The sequence below is a fragment of the Pongo pygmaeus genome, chromosome 14 (genome assembly GCF_028885625.2).
Source record: "Pongo pygmaeus isolate AG05252 chromosome 14, NHGRI_mPonPyg2-v2.0_pri, whole genome shotgun sequence".
NCBI classification, from domain to species: Eukaryota; Metazoa; Chordata; class Mammalia; order Primates; family Hominidae; genus Pongo; species Pongo pygmaeus.
The window spans coordinates 89,322,855-89,344,033 of record NC_072387.2 but is presented as its reverse complement, the minus strand read 5'-3'; the positions used below and the strand labels follow the sequence as shown (position 1 = coordinate 89,344,033).

General features: G+C 38.3%; 1 long non-coding RNA gene across 1 annotated transcript in view; it reads right to left on the bottom strand.

Annotated features, from left to right (window-relative positions):
* Nucleotides 1–21,179, bottom strand: part of LOC129011938 (uncharacterized) — a 45,403-nt gene that overhangs the window by 9,657 nt on the left and 14,567 nt on the right. The window lies entirely within an intron of this gene.

Genomic DNA, 21,179 nt, shown 5'->3' with positions numbered 1-21,179 from the left:
ATCTTCCTTTATAGAGAGAACATTTTCACTTTGTCTTCAACTGCTGTTTTGGATGGAATGCTTGTTTCCCTCAAATTCATATGTTGAAACCCTATCCTCTAATGTGATGGGTAGGTGTTAGGAGATGGGGTCTGTGGGAGGTAAGTAGGATTAGATGAGGTCGTGAGGGTGGAGGCTTCATGAATGAGATTAGCGCCCTTTTAAGATGAGACATGATACTAAAGAGCATGCTTCCTTTCTCTCTCTCTTCCTCCCCACAACCCACTGCCATGTGAGGATACCATGAGAAGGTAGACATCCGCAAACCAAGAAGTAAATCCTCACCAGACACTAAATTTTTTTAGCACCTTGATCTTGAACTTCCCAGTCTCCAGCTGTAAGAAACAAATATTTGTTATTTAGGCCACTCAGTTTATGGTGTTTTGTTACTGTATCCCAAGCTAAGACAATGACTTTCTTCATACTTTCTTCAGTCCTGACTTCAAAGTGTACTTTTTCTGTGACTCTATTCTGACAATCCCATGTGATTTCCTTTTTTTCTCTGAATTCACTCAGTTATCTTATCTATACCTCTTAAATTGCTCATATAATACACTGTTTGCTATTGCATCTATTTGTTTACATAATCTGCTCAAGTGGGTTACCAGCATGAAAAGCACCAGGATATCTTTGACTATTCTGCCAGCATTCTCCAATAAATATTTCTGTTATGATATAAATATTTTATATCCCCACTGTCCAATATGATAGCCATTAGCTACACTGTGGCTATTGAGTACTTGACATATGGCCAGTGCAAATGGGAACTGAGCTTTATTTTTATTTATTTTAATTCAGTAAAATTTAAATCTAAAGAGTCACAGGTGAATGGTATCTACGTACTGGACAGCATAGCTAGACCCTCCATGACCGTAGCACAATGTCTTTTACTCTGGAGCTGCTCAACAATTATTTGTTAAAGGAATCAATGAAACTCCCTTATAAATCACAACATAACCCCAAACTGCCTTACAGCGCATTCCTAGTTTCTAATCATCCTCCTCTGCATTCTGTGACCATGTCCTCTTTGACCTTTCTAATCTCCCAAAACTCTCTTGGGTAATCTTGTTTACAATAGCCACGGGATGGATTTAGATGTTCACAGGTACACAGTCTGCTTCCAGCCCACTAAGACTCTCTAAGGTGAGCTCTGAACATTTCAAGATTAGAGCTTTTGAGAGGAAGCTATTTGTTTTGACAGCTCATCTCCACCCCTCAGGGCCAATATGCCAAAGCCTGGGTATTTTGTTTGTTTATTTGTTTGTGAAGGAGTTTCATTCTTGTTGCCCAGGCTGGGGTGCAATGGCACGATCTTGGCTCACCGCAACCTCTGCCTCCCAGGTTCAAGTGATTCTCCTGCCTCAGCCTCCCGAGTAGCTGGGATTACAGGCATGCGCCACGCCCACCCCCGGCTAATTTTGTATTTTTAGTAGCGATGAGGTTTCTCTATGTTGGTCAGGCTGGTCTCAAACTCCTGACATCAGTTGATCTGCCTGCCTGGGCCTCCCAAAGTGCTGGGATTATAGGTGTGAGCCACCACACCCAGCCACCTGAGTGTTATAGTCTACAGACTTTCTAGAAATTGTCCTACCACTTTGGGTCACTTTCGTCATGCTGTTTAAATAAGAAAAGTCTAAATTTCAGTTTCTCATAGATGAAACATGGTTAATCCTGGTTAAAAAATATAAAATAGTTTAATTTGTAGCAAATAATCTTATGTATTATTGTGCATTCACTTGCACAGATGGCAGAACAGTTCGTTTGCAATTTAAGGAGGCTAAAATAATGTAAACACTCTGTTTCAGTGGCATTGAAGAAAAACTAAAAAATTCTTTTTCTCAAACAACTTGGAAAATGCTAAACTTCATTGAGAAATAACTTAGGATATAATTTTAAAGTGAAATGGACCTTAGACATTAGTGAGTCCATCACACCCATTTTACACATAACAAATATAATTGTGGTAATTTAAAATTGTTTTAATAAAACTATTAGTAAATGTTTGACTACAGCAGAGATAAATAGAAATTTATCCTATTTTTGTAAAATTCTCCATTAATTAACGGACTTTTAGTTTATAGGACTATTAAAACTGATTTTATTTACAATAAGCAAATTAAATTAGATCATTGAACTTTATAAACATAACAAGTAAAATGCTGTTTTTATTCTTCACTGTCTAGCAGTCATTTGGAACCAGGTAATGTAATAACATCTGTCTCCTACAAAAAGTGCAATGTCTGTAAGAAAAGGAAACATTTACTTATTTGTCCTGTGTTTTTATTAGACACTGGGCTTTGCAGATGTCACTTTCTATGAATAGTTCACCCCAAAATTTGGCCGTACTCCTTACTAGCTTCTGTTTCTTAGAAGGCATTTAGAATTGCATCACGTTTTGATTTAGCACATGTGCACATTCACACACACACACAAATGAGAATTGAGAGTTAAATGTAATTAAATATTTTATAATACAACATAAGTCACAGAAGATATATTTTCTGAAGTTTGTGTTAACCAATAAATACTCTGTAGAAAAATTAGAAAACTCTCCTAGGCAACTAATCATTTTATATTTTGCTTTCCATTCCCATACAATCTTTGACTTCCAATTACACTGAATTATGGGACCTGTTATACTACACAATGATTGTATTGTTCTACTGCAAATCCACAATTTCAGCATCAAAAAGAATACAAATTTGCTTTCAAGATAGTGATACTAAAATGTATTCTCTGTCAATTGACAATTTCTCTAGGTCTAAATGTAATAGACTGTAAAAAGACATACTGGATGGCAAGATTAATAATATAGCACACTTAGATTAATGCAATGTTGTTATCTCTGAATTCTCATAGTACCTAACTAAGCCAAAAGATGCTGCCCCAATATGTTGTCAATTAGAGGTTATGTAGCACTTTATAGTATAGATAAGAATAAAGTGTACAAAATAGAATCTTTTATACAGGAGTATCCTAATGAAGAGGTTATTAAATTGTTCTACCTTTAAAATTTCCTTACATTCATTCACCTACCTTGGTTTTCCCTTCTAATGTGCTCATAAATCCCCTTCTACACACAATACGACAGTCCTCTTTAGCTCAGCGTGTTGTGTTTATTTAGATTACAATTAGGATGTTACAGTAGACCAGGGATTTTTTTTTTTTATTGTTCTGTTTTGTTGTAAGTTCTCAGTTTAGCATCCAGGATAATCAATTTGGTCTGAGACACACAGATACTTCATACTACATCACTATAACCTGTTGGCCTGATGACCCAAAGGCAGTTACGGATTTGTGTTTTTACTAGAAACAGTTCCAAACAGCTGAGCCACTCACTCTTTCAAACAGCATGCTCACAATCAGTCTAAAATCTTTCTTCACCAGCAAATGCACAGCATTAAATAGGTCCATACTTTAAACAACTTAGCTTACATTATATTCAAGACAACAGACATTAGAGTTAGTTGGTGTATTCCAACAACATTGAGACAGTGTGAAGGCAGTATATGGTTCTCTTGAGAAACAGTCACAGCTGAAGCTATCACTCAAAACCAGGTCCAGTGAATAATTTACTAATCAATTGCACAGCACAATAAAAAAAATTCTCATATTTAAAAAAGAAGAAACTTCTAAAGGCACAAAAGATTTTTTGGTTATAATAAAATAATACAAAATATAATGAATAAAATGATATAAAATAAAATAATATAAAATAATAATGAAGCCAAATGCTTTCTTTATTATGAGATATATATTATAAATATATATGTTAATATATAAATGTAGAATGTATGTATATATAAATTTATGTATATAGAATTATATATATTCTAATGCCTCATTAAATGGTAAGATATATTAAAAATCAGTATAATTTTGCATTTAGAGTAGAAAATATTAAAAAGATATCAACAATATTATAGTTAAAACAAGTACTTTGTAAAATAGTAAACATAGCATGATGTAATTCTTTTTGAGAAACATACATATATAGATCAAACTGTTAATGATTATCTTTAGGTAGTATTTTATTTTTTTCCTTTTTCAACCTATCTATACTAACTTTTTCTGCAATAAGTAGGAATTAATTTTTGAATTTAAAATAGTTTAAGATCCAGCAATCCCACCATTGGGTGTATATATATATATATACACAAAGGGAATGAAATCATTATGTCAAAGAGATCTCTGCACTCCCATATTCATTGCAACATTACCACAATAGCCAAAATATGGAATCAACTTAAGTGCTCATCAACAGAGGAATGGATAAAGAAAATGTGGCATGTATACACAACAGAATACTATACAGCTTTAAAAAGGAAGGAAATCCTGTCATTTGCAATGACATGGATGAGCCTGCAGGACATTATATGAAGTGAAATAAACCAGTCACAGAAAGTCAAATATCATCTCACATTGTCCATTCATATGTGGAATCTAAAAATGTTGCACTCATAGAAGTGGAGAGTAGAAAAATGTTTACCATGGGCTGGGGTAGCAGAGATTGGGGAAAAAAATAAAATCATTTCGATTTTTCAAAGAACACCTATTGACTGGAGCTAGTAGCAGTTTACTCTGTAGCAATATCAGCAACAGCAGTAACAATAACGATGAGAGCAAACGCATCGTGTTTAATCATGCCAAGCACTGTTCTAACCTCTTTTTATATATTGATTCATATAATGCATACTGAATTCTGAAGTTTTTATTTAACTCTTGTTAGTGGGCACATCCTGTCTTGCAGAGGAGCCTTCATTTCTTTGACCAATCTCTCTCTTGATATCTGCTGTTGAAGATCTCTGGACCAGTAGGAAAGTGAGTTTACTTTAGCCACTGAGGCCCTCCCTTGACATTGTGGAAGAATTTTTGAGATAGACAATACAGGCCTATTATGACAGCCCCATTACTATCAGTGACAACATGTTCTTCTTCCAGCTTTGTGCACCAGCATCACTAGCAGGTTACCCATAATCTCATGGTTACAAGATGGCTGCTATAACTGGACCATGATTGCCTCATTCCAGGTAGAGAAATAAGAAAGAGGCCCATTTATTTCAAGGGAAAGAGAATTCAGAATACTTGCACTGGTGGCAGTAGAAGTATCATCCCAATTATCAAACTCTTAGATCGAACATGCTAATAATTTGTGTCCGGCTGGTAGAAAAAAAATACTCTCTGTCCATGCTAATTATTCTTATTTTGCCATAAAAACTATTGCTCTGGAGCCTCATTCAACATTCACAATTGGTTGAATGGTTCGTACACAGTCAATTCATGTTGTCAAATTCAATGAAAATGTCCCATTTCTGAAAGTGAAGTTTTCAATCTGCTGTGATTCACTTCTCTTGAGTCAGTCCCACTGCTGAGTTATTGTGCCCCCACAAGAGACTTGGTATAGATGGTGAAACAAGATTTTTTCCTCTGTTGCCTATTTGCTGAATGGCTACTTAGCAAGTCACTTGACTCATTCATGAATTGAGCAGCAACTGTGTGCCAGGCACAGAACTTGAGATATACATGTGAAGATGTACACACATAAATATCACAGGATTCCGGCTCTTATGGTCATGTATGCTTAGTGTACATGTGAAGAAATGTTGGGAGGCAGGAAGAAAGATATGGAAACAAGTAATTACAATAGGTATAATATATGCTACTAGAACAAAATACAAATTACTAGAGAAATAGAAAGGGGGGAAAAAGCCTTTCATCTGGAAAATACATTCCTCTGAGTTCACTAAAATCACATTATGAATACTATTGTCCACTAGGATTATAACACCTTATCTCCTACAGATAAATGAGTTTAATATAAGCACACATTAGGCATAAAGCACAATGAGATTTATTACACTTGATCTTAGCCAAAAGGCTGAGAAGCAATGCAATGAGATTTATTTATATTCTTTAGCAATTCTGTAATGGAGAAAAGGAGGCTTTACATTCCCATTAGCACAATCCTATCAGCAGGTATAATGGGAATAGCCAGGATATTAAATCAACATATTTTCATCCTAGGTGACTCTTACCTTCTAGTTGTTCAGCTATTCTTTGTACACAAACCAAGCCTGGCCACCTCATATTTTAGAGTCCTTTCCTTTGTATGTAGAAGTTACCTCTGCCACCTGTGAAAGCTAAGCCATGAAGCCTATTGAAATAGATGTGACCTAAGAAGTGTTTCAACCAGAAAGCAGGTAAGAAGATACAATAGGAAGCCATTTCTTTGAACACAGTAGAATGTAAAGAAAAGTAAAGAGGTGATAGAGCCAGATTATTAAGTGTCTAATCCCTGCTGCTCCCTAACGTATTGGGAAATGTGGTGTAATTTGGGGGATGGAGAAGCTCTACATTTTTCTCTGTGTCTCATTCAACATGCCACCAGTATGCCACCACTATACAATGCAGCATCAAGAGAGATGGCCCTTGATAGCCTGAAGTAGTACTCCTCTGTGTGGGATATACTTGGATCTTGTAAATGTGAATGACGGCAAGACAGAAGTGTTGGGAGAGCTGGCAGAAGTCTGGCCAGAAGCAAGGGCAGCACAGCATGGAGACCAGAGGCTTCAGGCAATGGCTGAAGCCACACATGTCTCAGCATGATCTCTACAGGCCATGAGGAGACAGCCACCTATCAGCAGACCCCCATGGGTTGGCACAGAGTAACTTCCTCACCACAGAGCCCAAGAACAAACAGTGCACCAAACAAGGACCTGCATTCACAGAAGCTTGACCCTGCTGCCTCAGGATTATAAGATCGCCCCCTGGCCTCAAACCGCCAGACATATGGCACCATCTCGGGGAAGAAGAGGGAAATGGTTGGGAAATCTGACAGACTGAACATTTACCCTAAAGAGGATGAGTCATCCAAAAGAAATTATCTAAACAGGAAGAGACAGAAATGTAGTTAATTAGCAAGATTAAAGCACCCCAACCCCCAACCCTATGCCCTTAACAAGCAGAGTTAAAAAGCTCAGGGGAAAAATTAAATCATTATCAAAAGATTCCCCCAAGCTTCTGAAAAGCCTAGAGAGGGACTTATTACGTGGAGTAGTATTCACAGGGCAAATGTCATTTATCCTATTACATTTATCCTATTACATCCAGCAGTCAAAAGCTGGTCCCTTTGAAGCAAGGTGGCCCTCATTCAGTTGACAATTTGGACTGATTGTGTTGGAAGAGAAGCGCTCCTCAGTCAGCAGATCTTGATGTCAATAGAGATCACTTTTTAATCAGCTGCTTGCTGCTACTTGCTTTGCTCTGCAAAGTGGGCAGTCAGGGACAAAGGGCTAGCTAGCCACAGCTACTTCTCCCTAGTTCTGCTCCTCCTATGTTATGTCCCCTAGACTCATTGTCCCCAAGTATTATGAGGTAGATAACAATAAAAAAGTAAAATCTGTTCACAAACTGGGGGCACGTTTTGGCAGAGTAGAAAAAAATTCTGAGTTGGGAGACAGTAGACAGAGCAGCTGGTAACGATTTTGTCACTGACTTTCCAAGTTTCCACACAATGTGTGTTATTTAGGGGAAAAATGTCAAATTAAGTTTGGAATGCTGAGTTAAGTTAAGCAGATGTCTTATCTGAAGGGCTACCTCTAATAAAGCTAATATGTATAGTGAAATTCGAAAGGGGCTAAGTATGCAGTTTCCCAAACTTATTCCAGTGGTATGCTGCAGCTGGCCCATACCAGCTTAAGGTTGTGGGCGTCTCTTCCCAACTCTGAGTTCAGTGATGTCACTGTGGTAGCTTGAAATTGGCTATGGTGGGAGTCGTTATGCCACACACATTGACAGTTACTAACAGGTTTTCTTTACCGCCATACCATTGTCTTAGAAAACACTTGTTAATAAAACCTGTCACAGGACTAGTGCATTAGTATTCTACTGCTGTTTCAACAAATTCTCACAAATTGAGTAACTTATAGCAACACAAATACATTATGTTATAGTTCTTAGGCAGAAATCTGACGCACGTCTCACTGGGCCGCAGTCAAGGTGTCTGCATTCCTTTCTGAAGGTTCTAGGAGAGAGTTCATTTCCTTCACTTTTCCAACTTTTGGAGCCATCTGCGTTCCTTGACTCAGGGCCCCCTTTCTTTATCTTTAAAGCCAACAACAGCAGACTGGTCCCTTCTCACAGGGCAGCACCTCTTCTACATCCTTTTCTACTTTTAAGGACCTTGTGATTATAATGGGCTTACCCAAATAATCCAGGATAAACTCTCTATTTTCAGGTCAGTTAATTAGCAACCTTAATTCCACCTGCAATCATAACTACCCTTTGAAATGTCAAGTAATACAGTCACAGGATCCAGGGATTAGGATGTGGACAACTTCGAAGGGGCCATTATTCTGTCTGATACAACTAGTGTTCCAAGGAACACGCTTTGGAAGGACTCACAAAAGCCTTGTGATGGGAAGTGCATTGGGCTACCCACTTTCTAATTTTTCTTGAGTAAATTATTTATCTTTTTAGAGCTACAGTAAATTGCTCTATGAAATGAGGCTAATGTTTTCTTGATTTGCTTGGCAAAGTTGTTCAATAGACACAACAATGTCTTAAAAAGTGATGAGACTCTCTACATGTGTAATATATCATTATTCTTAATAATAGTTAATGTAATACAAGTTTTTGTTTAAGGTCAAAATAATTCCCATAGTTAATAACTCAATCATGTTCTACCAGTATCTTCCCAAAAGGATAGGCTAGCTCTGGCCAGTGTCAAGAGGAGAGCATGTGAAAACTGAGACCATGCGCAGACTTCAATCATTTTAGATTTTTACCTGAGGCTGGATCTAGAATAAGACTTCTCAGAATCTTTAAAATTAGTGAAAAGCCTGAAAAAAATGCAGGATCTTGTAGGTCTTTCAGGACTAGATCTGGGCAAATTCCCTTTTATGTGCCCATTCTTCGCTTTCTCTCTCACTTCAACTTTGTCTGTAAGATTCTGTAAGCCACAATACAGATAATCAGGCCAATGTGGGGTAAAGAATGGGAACATTTTAAAATAAATGTTCCCTTTTAGACACAAGTTGAAACCCAGATCCTTCCCATGGTGAGTCATAGAACTCAACATTCTCAAGTCATAAGTATTGGTGGCTGAGTTGATGACTCTCTGCATCTTAAATAAATGATTGCATTACTGATTGAAATGTAACCTTTACTTTTTCCTGTTTAAATATTTGGTGCTTTGTCTTCTATCACCTGTATATCCCGAGGTTACATAATTTAAAATTTGAATTCAGGTTGCTAATTCACCAACTGCTGGCCCTTTTATCTACTCAAACATTCGTACCATTTTAGGGGTCTTATTACACAATTGTTTCCTGGACCATCATCAGCTTTGAGATGCACAGCTGATAAAGAGTATTAAGGACAGAATTTTAAATGAACTATAGATTTTGCATAGAAAATAAATTATAATAAACTATGTGTTCAATTTGACTGTGCAGAATTTTGAGCTGTTTCACTCCGCCTCGTTTTTGGCCAAGGCAAGTAGCTGCAAGTTGTTAGTTATCAGCCTTTGATAAACCTGACACTACCCAGCTTGGTTATATAATCCACCACCCTCTGGTCCTGGAAATGGCTGTGCCTTTGGAATCTGTGTCACATTATGCTGGCATCAACAAAACCAGCCAGGCAAGATGGTGACCTGGGCAGAGCTAAGATTACAAGAACAGGATCACTTTCTGTTTTGTGTTGATTCCATTGTGAGGATTGTGAGTGTCAGATTTTTAGTCTTTAGTGTTGGGGCTTTTCTGATAACCTTGTCAGGGCCCAAACTAACCTGTCCTTTCTGGGCTGTACTCCAAGGAGCTAGGAGGGGATTAGTAGCAGCAGCAGTTATCTTGGCAAAAGGAGTCTTGGACCAGCCTTGACCAACCAGCAGGGCTTCTGTGGGCTAGTTCTGTCTGTGCACCATGATGTGAGTTTTCATTAGCTTTGCCTCCTTCAGAATGACAGAAGCTTTCAGATTAGAAATGTATGAAATGTACATGCACAAGGAGAATAAATAAGCCTTGAAACCTAGAACTATGTCAACAGGAAATGAAAAAAGGAAATGCTAAAAACAAAAATGTGTTAAGTGTAGAGAGGGAGAAATAATTATGAAATCTAGATGGGGCCTTTCTTTCTATTTCAAAAAGTATTTGAAAACAGATATCTACATATCTGTATATACTTATATATGCACACATACATGCATGCAAATATATGTATATATACACACATATATATATACACACACACACATATATATACACACATATATATATATATACACACACACATTTTACATTTGGCTTAGGCCCTGAGCTCATTCAACAAAAACTAGTATGCCCAAAAGAATAATAGAGCATAACTAGCAAAATATGACTGCTCAATAAAATCAGCTGTGTAGGTTGCCAAAGGAATAGCATTGTTTTATGGAAAGAGTTCAGATTACAAAGCAGATGCAAGAATAACCCCAGAGTGACAAGGCATGGTGGCTCATGCCTGTAATCCCAGCACTTCGGGAGGCCAAGGCAGGCAGATCACTTGAGTTTGGGAATTGGAGACCTGCCTGGCCAACGTGGAGAAACCTTGTCTCGACTAAAAATAGAAAAATTATCTAGGCATGGTGGTGCACGCCTGTAGTCCCAGATACTTGGGAGGCTGAGGCACGAGATTCTCTTGAACCCAGGAGGTGGAGGTTTCAGTGAGCTGAGATCGCAACACTGCACTCCAGCCTGAATGACGACAGAGTGAGACCCTGTCTCAAAAACTACAATAATACTATTACTAATAAAATAACCCCAGGGAAGTCCTAGGGAACACAGGAAATAGACATCTAACAAGGTGTGGGCTGGTCATGAGGTATCAAGGGCTAAGTCTGCTCAAGGTAATTCAATTCCATTAAAATGTACCTGTCACATCCTCCACTAAAGTATTATTCTAGATTATGCAGAAGACACCAAGGCTGGTGATGCAGGGGCCTTGCTGTCATGAAATCTACGATCTTGGTAGCTGGATGGAGGAGAGAGTTGGTAGGAGGAAATATATTAGGTAGAATATATTGCTAGGCAGCTAGAATTAGAATCAAAATTTCAATGTAGTCAAAATCACACCTCTCTGAAAGTAGAACTCAAAATATCTCAACCTCTCTGAAACCTAGGGAGACCTCCGGGTTTCCTTCTTACTATGCCTTCTTTATCTCATCTTTATGGAATCCATTTCTTCTCCTTAAGATCACCTTCACTAACTACTGAGCACTCCTTGTTGTTAATACCACCTCACTCTAATCGTTCATGCATTCCAGCTCAGCTGCCTATTAAGAATGGTCACGCCTAGTTGTATGTTTCCATGGTGTGTGTGATTTTACATATTTCTGCAGTGGCTGTACATTTTTGAGAAGATGCATGTGCTTTTCTACCTTTTGCGTAAGATGGTAAGTTCCTTTAAGGACAAGAACTCTATCCTTTTCCTTAGAAGGCCCCACATCTTCTCATAAAGCATTTGACACTTTAGGTATGCATAAATCTGCCATTCTTATCTTAATCCACATTTATTACAGAAACACAAATTTAAGTTCTTTTTCATCCTCTGGATCCTAATTTTTTTGTTCTCAATAATGGACAAGGGCCCTGTGAGAGAATCTCTGAGAATCTTTCCTCATGGATGGTGGTCTGATACAGTTATCTGGTTGGAGACAGACAGTCTTTGAGAACACTGATCCAATCAAGTCAGATCCTCTCTGATATTATTTGGATGTGTGTCCCCACTCAAATCTCATATTGAAATGTAATCCCCAGTGTTGAAGATGGGACCTGGTGGGAGGTCACTGGATCATGGGGGCAGATTTCGCATGAATGGTTTAGTACCATCCCCTTGTTGCTGTCCTTGTGATAGTGAGTTCTCATGAGACCCAGTTGTTTAAAAGTGTGTAGCCCCTCCCTTCTCACTCTCTTTCTCCTGCTCTGGCCCTGTGCCATGCCTGCTCCCTCTGTCTTCCACCATGACTGTAAGTTTCCTGAGGCCTACCTAGAAGCTGAGCAGATGCCAGCATCATGCTGCAGCCTCAGAACCATGACCCAATTAAACCTCTTTTCTTTATAAATTATGCTGTCTCATGTATTTCTTTATAGTAATGTGAGAATAGACTAATGTAGTCTTCAAAAGCTCAGTGACCCTGGAAAGACACATGTCCAAGGGTTCAAAGAAGCCACTAGTCCCAGAATAGATTAGGTGTATGTAATGCTAATATGAGTTTAGTGGGGATAAGGACTACACATATAATCAGTCAGCACTCAGCAAAATTTAGTCTTTCATTATCTCTCTTGTGTCAGTAAAGTGTTCATCTCACATAGAATGAAAAGGGTCTATGCACATTGAAATAGAGTCACCAAGGAATCACGGAGCAAACAATCTGAGTGCTATCCACAACACTTGAATGAAGCTGATTCAGAGAAAAGCTATGCCTTCTGGTGCACTTTCAAATCAAGACCAGAATTCCACGACAATCCTCTCATCAAGAAATCAAATCTGTTCTTTTCCCCTTGCATCTTAGTGGCCTTGTGGCAGGGTTGACCAATATAGCAGAAGTGATTTCCAAGGTTAGGTCACAAAAGGCCATGCAGCTGCCATCTTTTTTGCTGGAATGCACATTTATAAGGTCAGCTACCCAGAGGCTACCATGCTGAGAGTAAGCTCGAGCCACATGGACAGCCCATGTGTCAGAGCTCTGTTTGATAAAACTATCTGAGCCCAGCCTTTAGGTCATGTCAGCCCGGGTGCCAGACATGTAAGTGAAGAAGCCTCCAGATGAATGTAGCCTCTCATGGTTTGATTTATGCCCCGTATTTCAAATCTCCCCAAGCTGAAGCTTCCAACAGGTGAAGCAGAAACAAGCTATCTCTGCTGTGCTCTGTCTGAATTCCTAATTCACAAAATACATAAGCAAAATAAAATGTTGCTTGATGCCTCCTTTCTCCTTCTGCTTTTGTGGAAGATTGAGAAGACAGAGGCATTAAGACTATTTTATTTCATTATCTATCAAATTACCCCATTTTTGTGATTCAATAACATATTAAATTACATCCATCATCAGAAGAATGAACACCTAGTGTATGGCTTCTGATAGGTAGACTATGAATTTTGCTAAACTACACACATACAAAACTGTGTCCAGTGGGTAAGTTTATTTGCCCACTTGTTACTTCTTGTTTCTTCTTTATCAGAACAGGAAGACACAGAGAGGTCCTATGCTAGGTAAACTGAAAAAAAATACTAGCCTCCTCACTCACAGCTGACACGACCTGAGGTAGAATGAAGCAAGCACCAACTCTGGCCTATGGACCATCTCAAGAGATCAGATGTCACAGTCCCTTTCCATGAACACATGATTAATAAAAAGAATTAGTGAAGTGTTTATTAACGAAATAGCAAGAATGTTAGCAACACTGTTATATTAGCATAGGATAATGCCAGCTAGGTCAAAAAATATGTTTTACCTGACGACATAGACTAGAGATTCTCAGAATAGTCACGCTTTTCAAATATTGAAAGAAAAGTGTTTAGAGTAAGAATGGAGAAAGGGTTAAAAGCAGGAAAAAGGCATAGCAAAGCTAATAAAATAAGGACAACTTACTAAAGATAGTACTGATTCAACTATTCTGTAAATGCATCCAAAGTCATTATATTTATTACCAGGTGTGCACTATTTCATTGAATAAATATTAATTGAGCTCCAATTCATGTAGCATATTTCAAACTTAAACTGAAACAAAAACCCTATTCAGGCTACAAGCCAAAATGCAATATATTTTAGTATAATTAAAGGTAATTTTTATGACTGAAGTTTAATAATATTTTCAACAAATAGCATTGACTCATTATTTTTATGTTTTATTAACTATATTTCAGACACCCAAATTTCAGACACTTGGGATTCCCAGTTTTTTTATTTGGCACGATCAGACCAATCAGATTATTTCAATAATCCACCTAAGATTATCTGACATTATTGGAAATAATTGAGTGGATGGTCACAATTTGTCAAGCCTTATTTCTTTCAGAGCCCATGTCTGATTGTTTTCATAGACCTGGCTTTTCCTCAGACCCAACTTGGATTACAACAAAATTTCTTTGTTAGACAAAGTAATTTTAAATCTGATACATATATATATATATAAAAATATATATATATATTTTTTGTCTAATCATTTTCACTTTATTATAGCAAAGTATTGTTAGGGACCCAAAAATATGAATTTGTGATTTCAACCCTACAAAATACATTTATAATGCAACAAATGTATGCTATAAAAATTGCAGCATATATTTTCTTCCCAAATTTGCTAAAATCATAGGGTTAACACTAGCTTTCATTTTTTTTTTTTAAGAACACTTTCCTAGGGAAAGATATACTCTTTAGGTAGATATGAAATGTAAGCAATTTGAACCAAATTTACTTCCCATGTATTTAAATTCACAAAAAGCTGTAGGAAAAAGAGTAGGTGAATACTACCCCTGTCCATTTTGATTTGATTGATTTGATTTGGGAATGTTACGTCATTATTCCCATTTAAGAACTTTTGCTTCTATGGAAAGAAATTTGAAATGGAAGATTTAAGGACTAATTTCCCTTTCTAGGTCTCCCACTGATCCTCACTATGATAATAAAAATATAACTATTGCTTTAATAATGTTAAATATTGTTAACATTATAATAATTATTTCATTTTATTTTACTACAATGTATGTCTTGTATTAAATAGCATGTGTAAGTAATATTTTTCTACATGGTATCTAGGATAAGACACAATGAGCTTGAGCTACAGATTTCTTATCTGCTTAAAGGTCACAGATTGAATAGACTGGGTGCTCTCAGATTCCTTCTGGCACTATCAGTCTTTGATTCTAATCCACAACTCCATCTGTCCCTGATATCCATTTGATGGAATAAACTTCAGTAATCTAAACTGAAATAATAGAAGACTGATGAATTTTGAATAATAATAGTCCCCATGTATTAAAAGCCCATTGTGCTCCTTGCAATATTATATCTAATCCTAATGACAACTTTGCAAAGCAGTTGTGATTACATTCATTCATTTATTTATTTATTTTTAATTTTTTTATTATTATACTTTAAGTTCTAGGGGACATGTGCACAAACTGCAGGTTTGATACATAGGTATACATGTGCCATGTTGGTTTGCTGAACCCATCAACTCATCATTTTCACTAGGTATTTCTCCTAATGCTATCCATTCCCCAGGCCTCCACCCCCTGACAGGCCCCAGTGTGTGATGTTCCCTGCCCTGTGTCCAAGTGATCTCATTGTTCAATTCCCACCTATGAGTGAGAACATGCAGTGTTTGGTTTTCTGTCCTTGTGATAGTCTGATGAGCATGATGGTTTCCAGCTTCATCCATGTCCCTGCAAAGGCCATGAACTCATCCTTTTTATGGCTACATAGTATTCCATGGTGTGTATGTGCCACATTTTCTTAATGCAGTCTGTCATTGATGGACATTTGGGTTGGTTCCAAGTCTTTGCTATTGTGAATAGTGCCACAATAAACATATGTGTGTGTGTGTCTTTATAGTAGCATGATTTATAATCCTTTGAGTATATACTCAGCAATGGGATTGCTGGGTCAAATGGTAATTCTAGTTCTAGATCCTTGAGGAATCACCACTCTGTCTTCCACAATGGTTGAACCAATTTACACTCCCACCAACAGTGTAAAAGCATTCCCATTTCTCCACATCCTCTCCAAAATCTGTTGTTTCCTGACTTTTTAATGATTGCCATTCTAGCTGGCGTGAGATGGTATCTTATTTTGGTTTTGATTTGCATTTCTCTGATGACCAGTGATAATGAGCATTTTTTCACATGTCTGTTGGCTGCATAACTGTCTTCTTTTGAGAAGTGTCTGTTCATATACTTTGCCCACTTTTTGATCGGGTTGTTTTTTTCTTGTAAATTTGTTTGAGTTCTTTGTCGATTCTGGATATTAGCCCTTTGTCAGATGGGTAGATTGTAAAAAATTTTCTCCCATTCTGTAAGATGCCTGTTCACTAGGATGGTAGTGTTTTTTGCCATGCAGAAGCTGTTTAGTTTAATTAGATCCCATTTGTCTAAGATGGCTTTTGTTGCCATTGCTTTTGTGTTTTAGTCATAAAGTCCTTGCCCATGCCTATGTCCTGAATGGTATTGCCTAGGTTTTCTTCTAGGGTTTTTATCATTTTAGGTCTAACATTTAAGTCTTTACTCCATCTTGAATTAATTGTTGTATAAAGTGTAAGAAAGGGATCCAGTTTCAGCTTTCTACATATGGCTAGCCAGTTTTCCCAGCACCATTTATTAAATAGGCAATCCTTTCCCCATTTCTTGTTTTTGTCAGGTTTGTCAAAGATCAGATGGTTGTAGATGTGTGATGTTATTTCTGAGGCCTCTGTTCTGTTCCATTGGTCTATATCTATGTTTTGGTAGCAGTACCATACTGTTTTGGTTACTGTAGCTTTGTAGTATAGTTTGAAGTCAAGTAGCATGATGCCTCAAGCTTTGTTCTTTTTGCTTAGGACCGTCTTGGTTATGCGGGCTGTTTTTTGGTTCCATATGAACTTTAAAGTAGTTTTTTCCAATTCTGTAAAGAAAGTCATTGGTAGCTTGATGGGGATGGCATTGAATCTATGAATTACTTTGGGCAGTATGGCCATTTTCACAATATTGATTATTCCTATCCATGAGCATGGAATCTTCTTCCATTTGTTTGTGTCCTCTTTTATTTCATTGAGCAGTGGTTGGTAGTTCTCCTTGAAGAGGTCTTTCACATACCTTGTAAGTTGGATTCCTAGGTATTGTATTCTCTTTATAGCAATCGTGAATGGGAGGTCACTCATGATTTGGCTCTCTGTTTGTCTGTTAATGGTGTATAGGAATGCTTCTGATTTTGCATATTTGATTATGTATCCTGAGACTTCGCTGAAGTTGCCTATCAGCTTAAGGAAATTTTGGGCTGAGACGATGAGGTTTTCTAAATATACAATCATGTCATCTGCAAACAGGGACAATTTGACTCCCTCATTTCCTAATTGAATACCCTTTATTTCTTTCTCTTGCCTAACTGCCCTGGCCAGAACTTCCAACACCATGTTGAATAGGAGTGGTGAGAGAGGGCATCCTTGTCTTGTGCCAATTTTCAAATCGAATGCTTCCAGATTTGCCCATTCAGTATGATATTGGCTGTGGGTTTGTCATAAATAGCTCTTATTATTTTGAGATACATTCCATCAATACCTAGTTTATTGAGAGTTTTTAGCATGAAGGGCTGTTAAATTTTGTCAAAGGCCTTTTCTGCATCTATTGAGATAATCATGTGGTTTTTGTCATTGGTTTTGTTTATGTGATGGGTTATGTTCATTGATTTGCGTATGTTGAACCAGCCTTACATCCCAGGGATGAAGCCAACTTGATCGTGGTGGATAAGCTTTTTGATGTGCTGCTGGATTCAGTTTGCCAGTATTTTATTGAGGATTTTCACATCAATGTTCATCAGGAATATTGGTCTAAAATTTTCTTTTTTTGTTGTGTCTCTGCCAGGCTTTGGTATCAGGATGATGTTGCCCTCATAAAATAGGTTAGGGAGGATAACCTCTTTTTCCATTGATTGGAATAGTTTCAGAAGGAATGTTTTGATTGGAATAGTTTCAGAAGGAGGTACCAGCTCCTCTTTGTACCTCTGGTAGAATTCAGCTGTGAATCTGTCTGGTCCTGGACTTTTTTTGGTTGGTAGGCTATTAATTATTGCCTCAATTTCAGAGCCTGTTATTGTTCTATTCAGAGATTCAACCTCTTCTTGGTTTAGTCTTGGGAGAGGGTATGTGTCCAGGAATTTATCCATTTCTTCTAGATTTTCTAGTTTATTTGCATAGAGCTGTTTATAGTATTCTCTGATGGTAGTTTGTATTTCTGTGGAATTGGTGGTGATATCCCCTTTATCATTTTTTATTGCGTCTATTTGATTCTTTTCTCTTTTCTTCTTTATTAGTCTTGCTAGAGGTCTATCAATTTTGTTTATCTTTTCAAAAAACCAGGTCATGAATCCACTGATTTTTTGAAGGGTTTTTTGTGTCTCTATCTCCTTCAGTTCTGCTCTGATCTTAGTTATTTCTTGCCTTTTGCTAGCTTTTGAATGTGTTTGCTCTTGCTTATCTAGTTCTTTTAATTGTGATGTTAGGGTATCCATTTTAGATCTTTCCTGCTTTCTCTTGTGGGCATTTAGTGCTATAAATTTCCCTCTACACACTGCTTTAAATGTGTGCCAGAGATTCTGGTATGTTGTGTCTTTGTTCTCATTGGTTTCAAAGAACATCTTTATTTCTGCCTTCATTTCGTTATTTACCCAGTAGTCATTCAGGAGCAGGTTGTTCAGTTTCCATGTAGATGTGCGGTTTTGAGTGAGTTTCTTAATCCTGAGTTCTAATTTGATTGCACTGTGGTCTGAGAGACAATTTGTTGTGGTTTTTGTTTTTTTCATTTGCTGAGGAGTGCTTTACTTCCAATTATGTGGTCAATTTAAGAATAACTGCGATGTGGTGCTGAGAAAAATGTATATTCTATTGGTTTGGGGTGGTGAGTTCTATAGATGTCTATTAGGTCTGCTTGGTCCAGAGCTGAGTTCAGGTACTGGATATCCTTGTTAACCTTCTGTCCCGTTGATCTGTCTAGTATTGACAGTGGAGTGTTATGGTCTCCCATTATTATTTTTTGGGAGTCTAAGTCTCTTTGTAGGCCTCTAAGGACTTGCTTTATGAATCTGGGTGCTCCTGTACTGGGTGCATATATATTTAGGATAGTTAGCTCTTCTTGTTGAATTAATCCCTTTACCATTATGTAGTGGCCTTCTTTGTCTCTTTTGATCTTTGTTGGTTTAAAGTCTGTTTTATCAGATACTAGGATTGCAACCCTTGCTTTTTTTTGCTTTCCATTTGCTTGGTAGATCTTCCTCCATTACCTTTATTTTGAGCCTATGTGCATCTTTGCATGTGAGATGGGTCTCCTGAATACAGCACGCTGATAGGTCTTGACTCTTTATCCAATTTGCCAGTCTGTGTCTTTTAATTGGGGCACTTAGCCTATTTACATTTAAGGTTAATATTGTTATGTGTGAATTGGATCCTGTCATTATGATGTTTGCTGGTTATTTTGCCCATTAGTTGATGCAGTTTCTTCATAGCATCGATGGTCTTTACAATTTGGCATGTTTTTGCAGTGGCTGGTACCGGTTGTTCCTTTCCATGTTTAGCGCTTCCTTCAGGAGCTCTTGTAGGGCAGGCCTGGTAGTGACAAAATCTCTCAGCATTTGCTTGTCTGTAAAGGATTTTATTTCTCCTTCGCTTATGAAGCTTAGTTTGGCTGGATATGAAATTCTAGGTTGAAAATTCTTTTCTTTAAGAATGTTGAATATTGGACCCCACTCTCTTCTGGCTTGTAGAGTTTCTGCCAAGAGATCCACTGTTAGTGTGATGAGCTTCCCTTTGTGGGTAACTCGACCTTTCTCTCTGGCTGCCCTTAACACTTTTTCCTTCATTTCAACCTTGGTGAATCTGACAATTATGTGTCTTGGGGTTGCTCTTCTCAGGGAGTATCTTTGTGGCGTTCTCTGTATTTCCTGAATTTGAATGTTGGTGTGCCTTGCTAGGTTAGGGAAGTTCTCCTGGATAATATCCTGAAGAGTGTTTTCCAACTTGGTTCCATTCTCCCCATCACTTTCAGGTACACCAATCAAATGTAGATTTGGTCTTTTCACATAGTCCCATACTTCTTGGAGACTTTGTTCATTTCTGTTTACTTTTTTTTCTCTAACCTTGTCTTCTCACTTTATTTCATTAATTTGATCTTCAGTCGCTGATACCCTTTCTTCCACTTTATTGAATCGGCTACTGAAGCTTGTGCACGCGTCACGAAGTTCTCGTGCCATGGTTTTCAGCTCCATCAGGTCATTTAAGTTCTTCTCTACTCTGTTTATTCTAGTTAGCCATTTGTTTAATCTTTTTTCAGGTTTTTAGCTTCCTTGCAATGGGTTCAAACATCCTGCTTTAGCTCAAAGAAGTTTGTTATTACCGACTTTCTGAAGCCTACTTCTGTCAACTTGTCAAAGTCTTTCTCTGTCCAGCTTTGTTCTGTTGCTGCTGAGGAGCTGTGATCCTTTGGAGGAGAAGGGGCGTTCTGATTTTTAGAATTTTCAGCTTTTCTGCTCTGGTTTTCCCCATCTTTGTGGTTTTATCTACCTTTGGTCTTTGATGTTGGTGACCTACAGATGGGGTTTTGGTGTAGATGACCTTTTTGTTGATGTTGATGCTATTCCTTTCTGTTTGTTAGTTTTCCTTCTAATAGTCAGACCCCTCAGCTGCAGGTCTGTTGAAGTTTGCTGGAGGTCCACTCCAGACCCTGTTTGCCTGGGTATCACCAGTAGAGGCTTCAGAACAGCAAATATTGCAGAACAGCAAATATTGCTGCCTGATCCTTCCTCTGGAAGCTTCGTCCCAGAGGAGCAGCCACCTATAAGAGTTGTCTGTCAGCCCCTACTGGGAGGTGTCTTCCAGTTAGGCCACATGGGTGTCAGGGACCCAACTTGAGGAGGCAGTCTGTTTGTTCTCAGAGCTCAAACACCATGCTGGGAGAATCACTGCTCTCTTCAGAGCTGTCAGACAGGGATGTTTAAGTCTGCAGAAGTTGTCTGCTGCCTTTTGTTCAGCTATGCCCTGCCCACAGAGGTGGAGTCTAGAGGCAGTAGGCCTTGCTGAGCTGTGGTGGGCTCCACCTAGTTCAAGCTTCCCGGCCCCTTTGTTTACCTACTCAAGCCTCAGCAATGGCAGACGCCCCTCCCCCAGCCAGGCTGCCGCCTAGCAGATAGAGCTCAGACTGCTGTGCTAGCAGTGAGCAAGGCTCAATGGGCATGGTACCTGCCAAGCCAGGCACAGGAGAGAATCACCTTGTCTGCCAGTTGCTAAGACCCTGGGAAAAGTGCAGTATTTGGGCATGCAGTGCCCGCTTTTCCAGGTAGTCTGTCACAGCTTCCCTTGGCTAGGGAAAGGAAATCCCCCGACCCCTTGTGCTTCCCGGGTGAGGCAACACCTCACCCTGCTTCA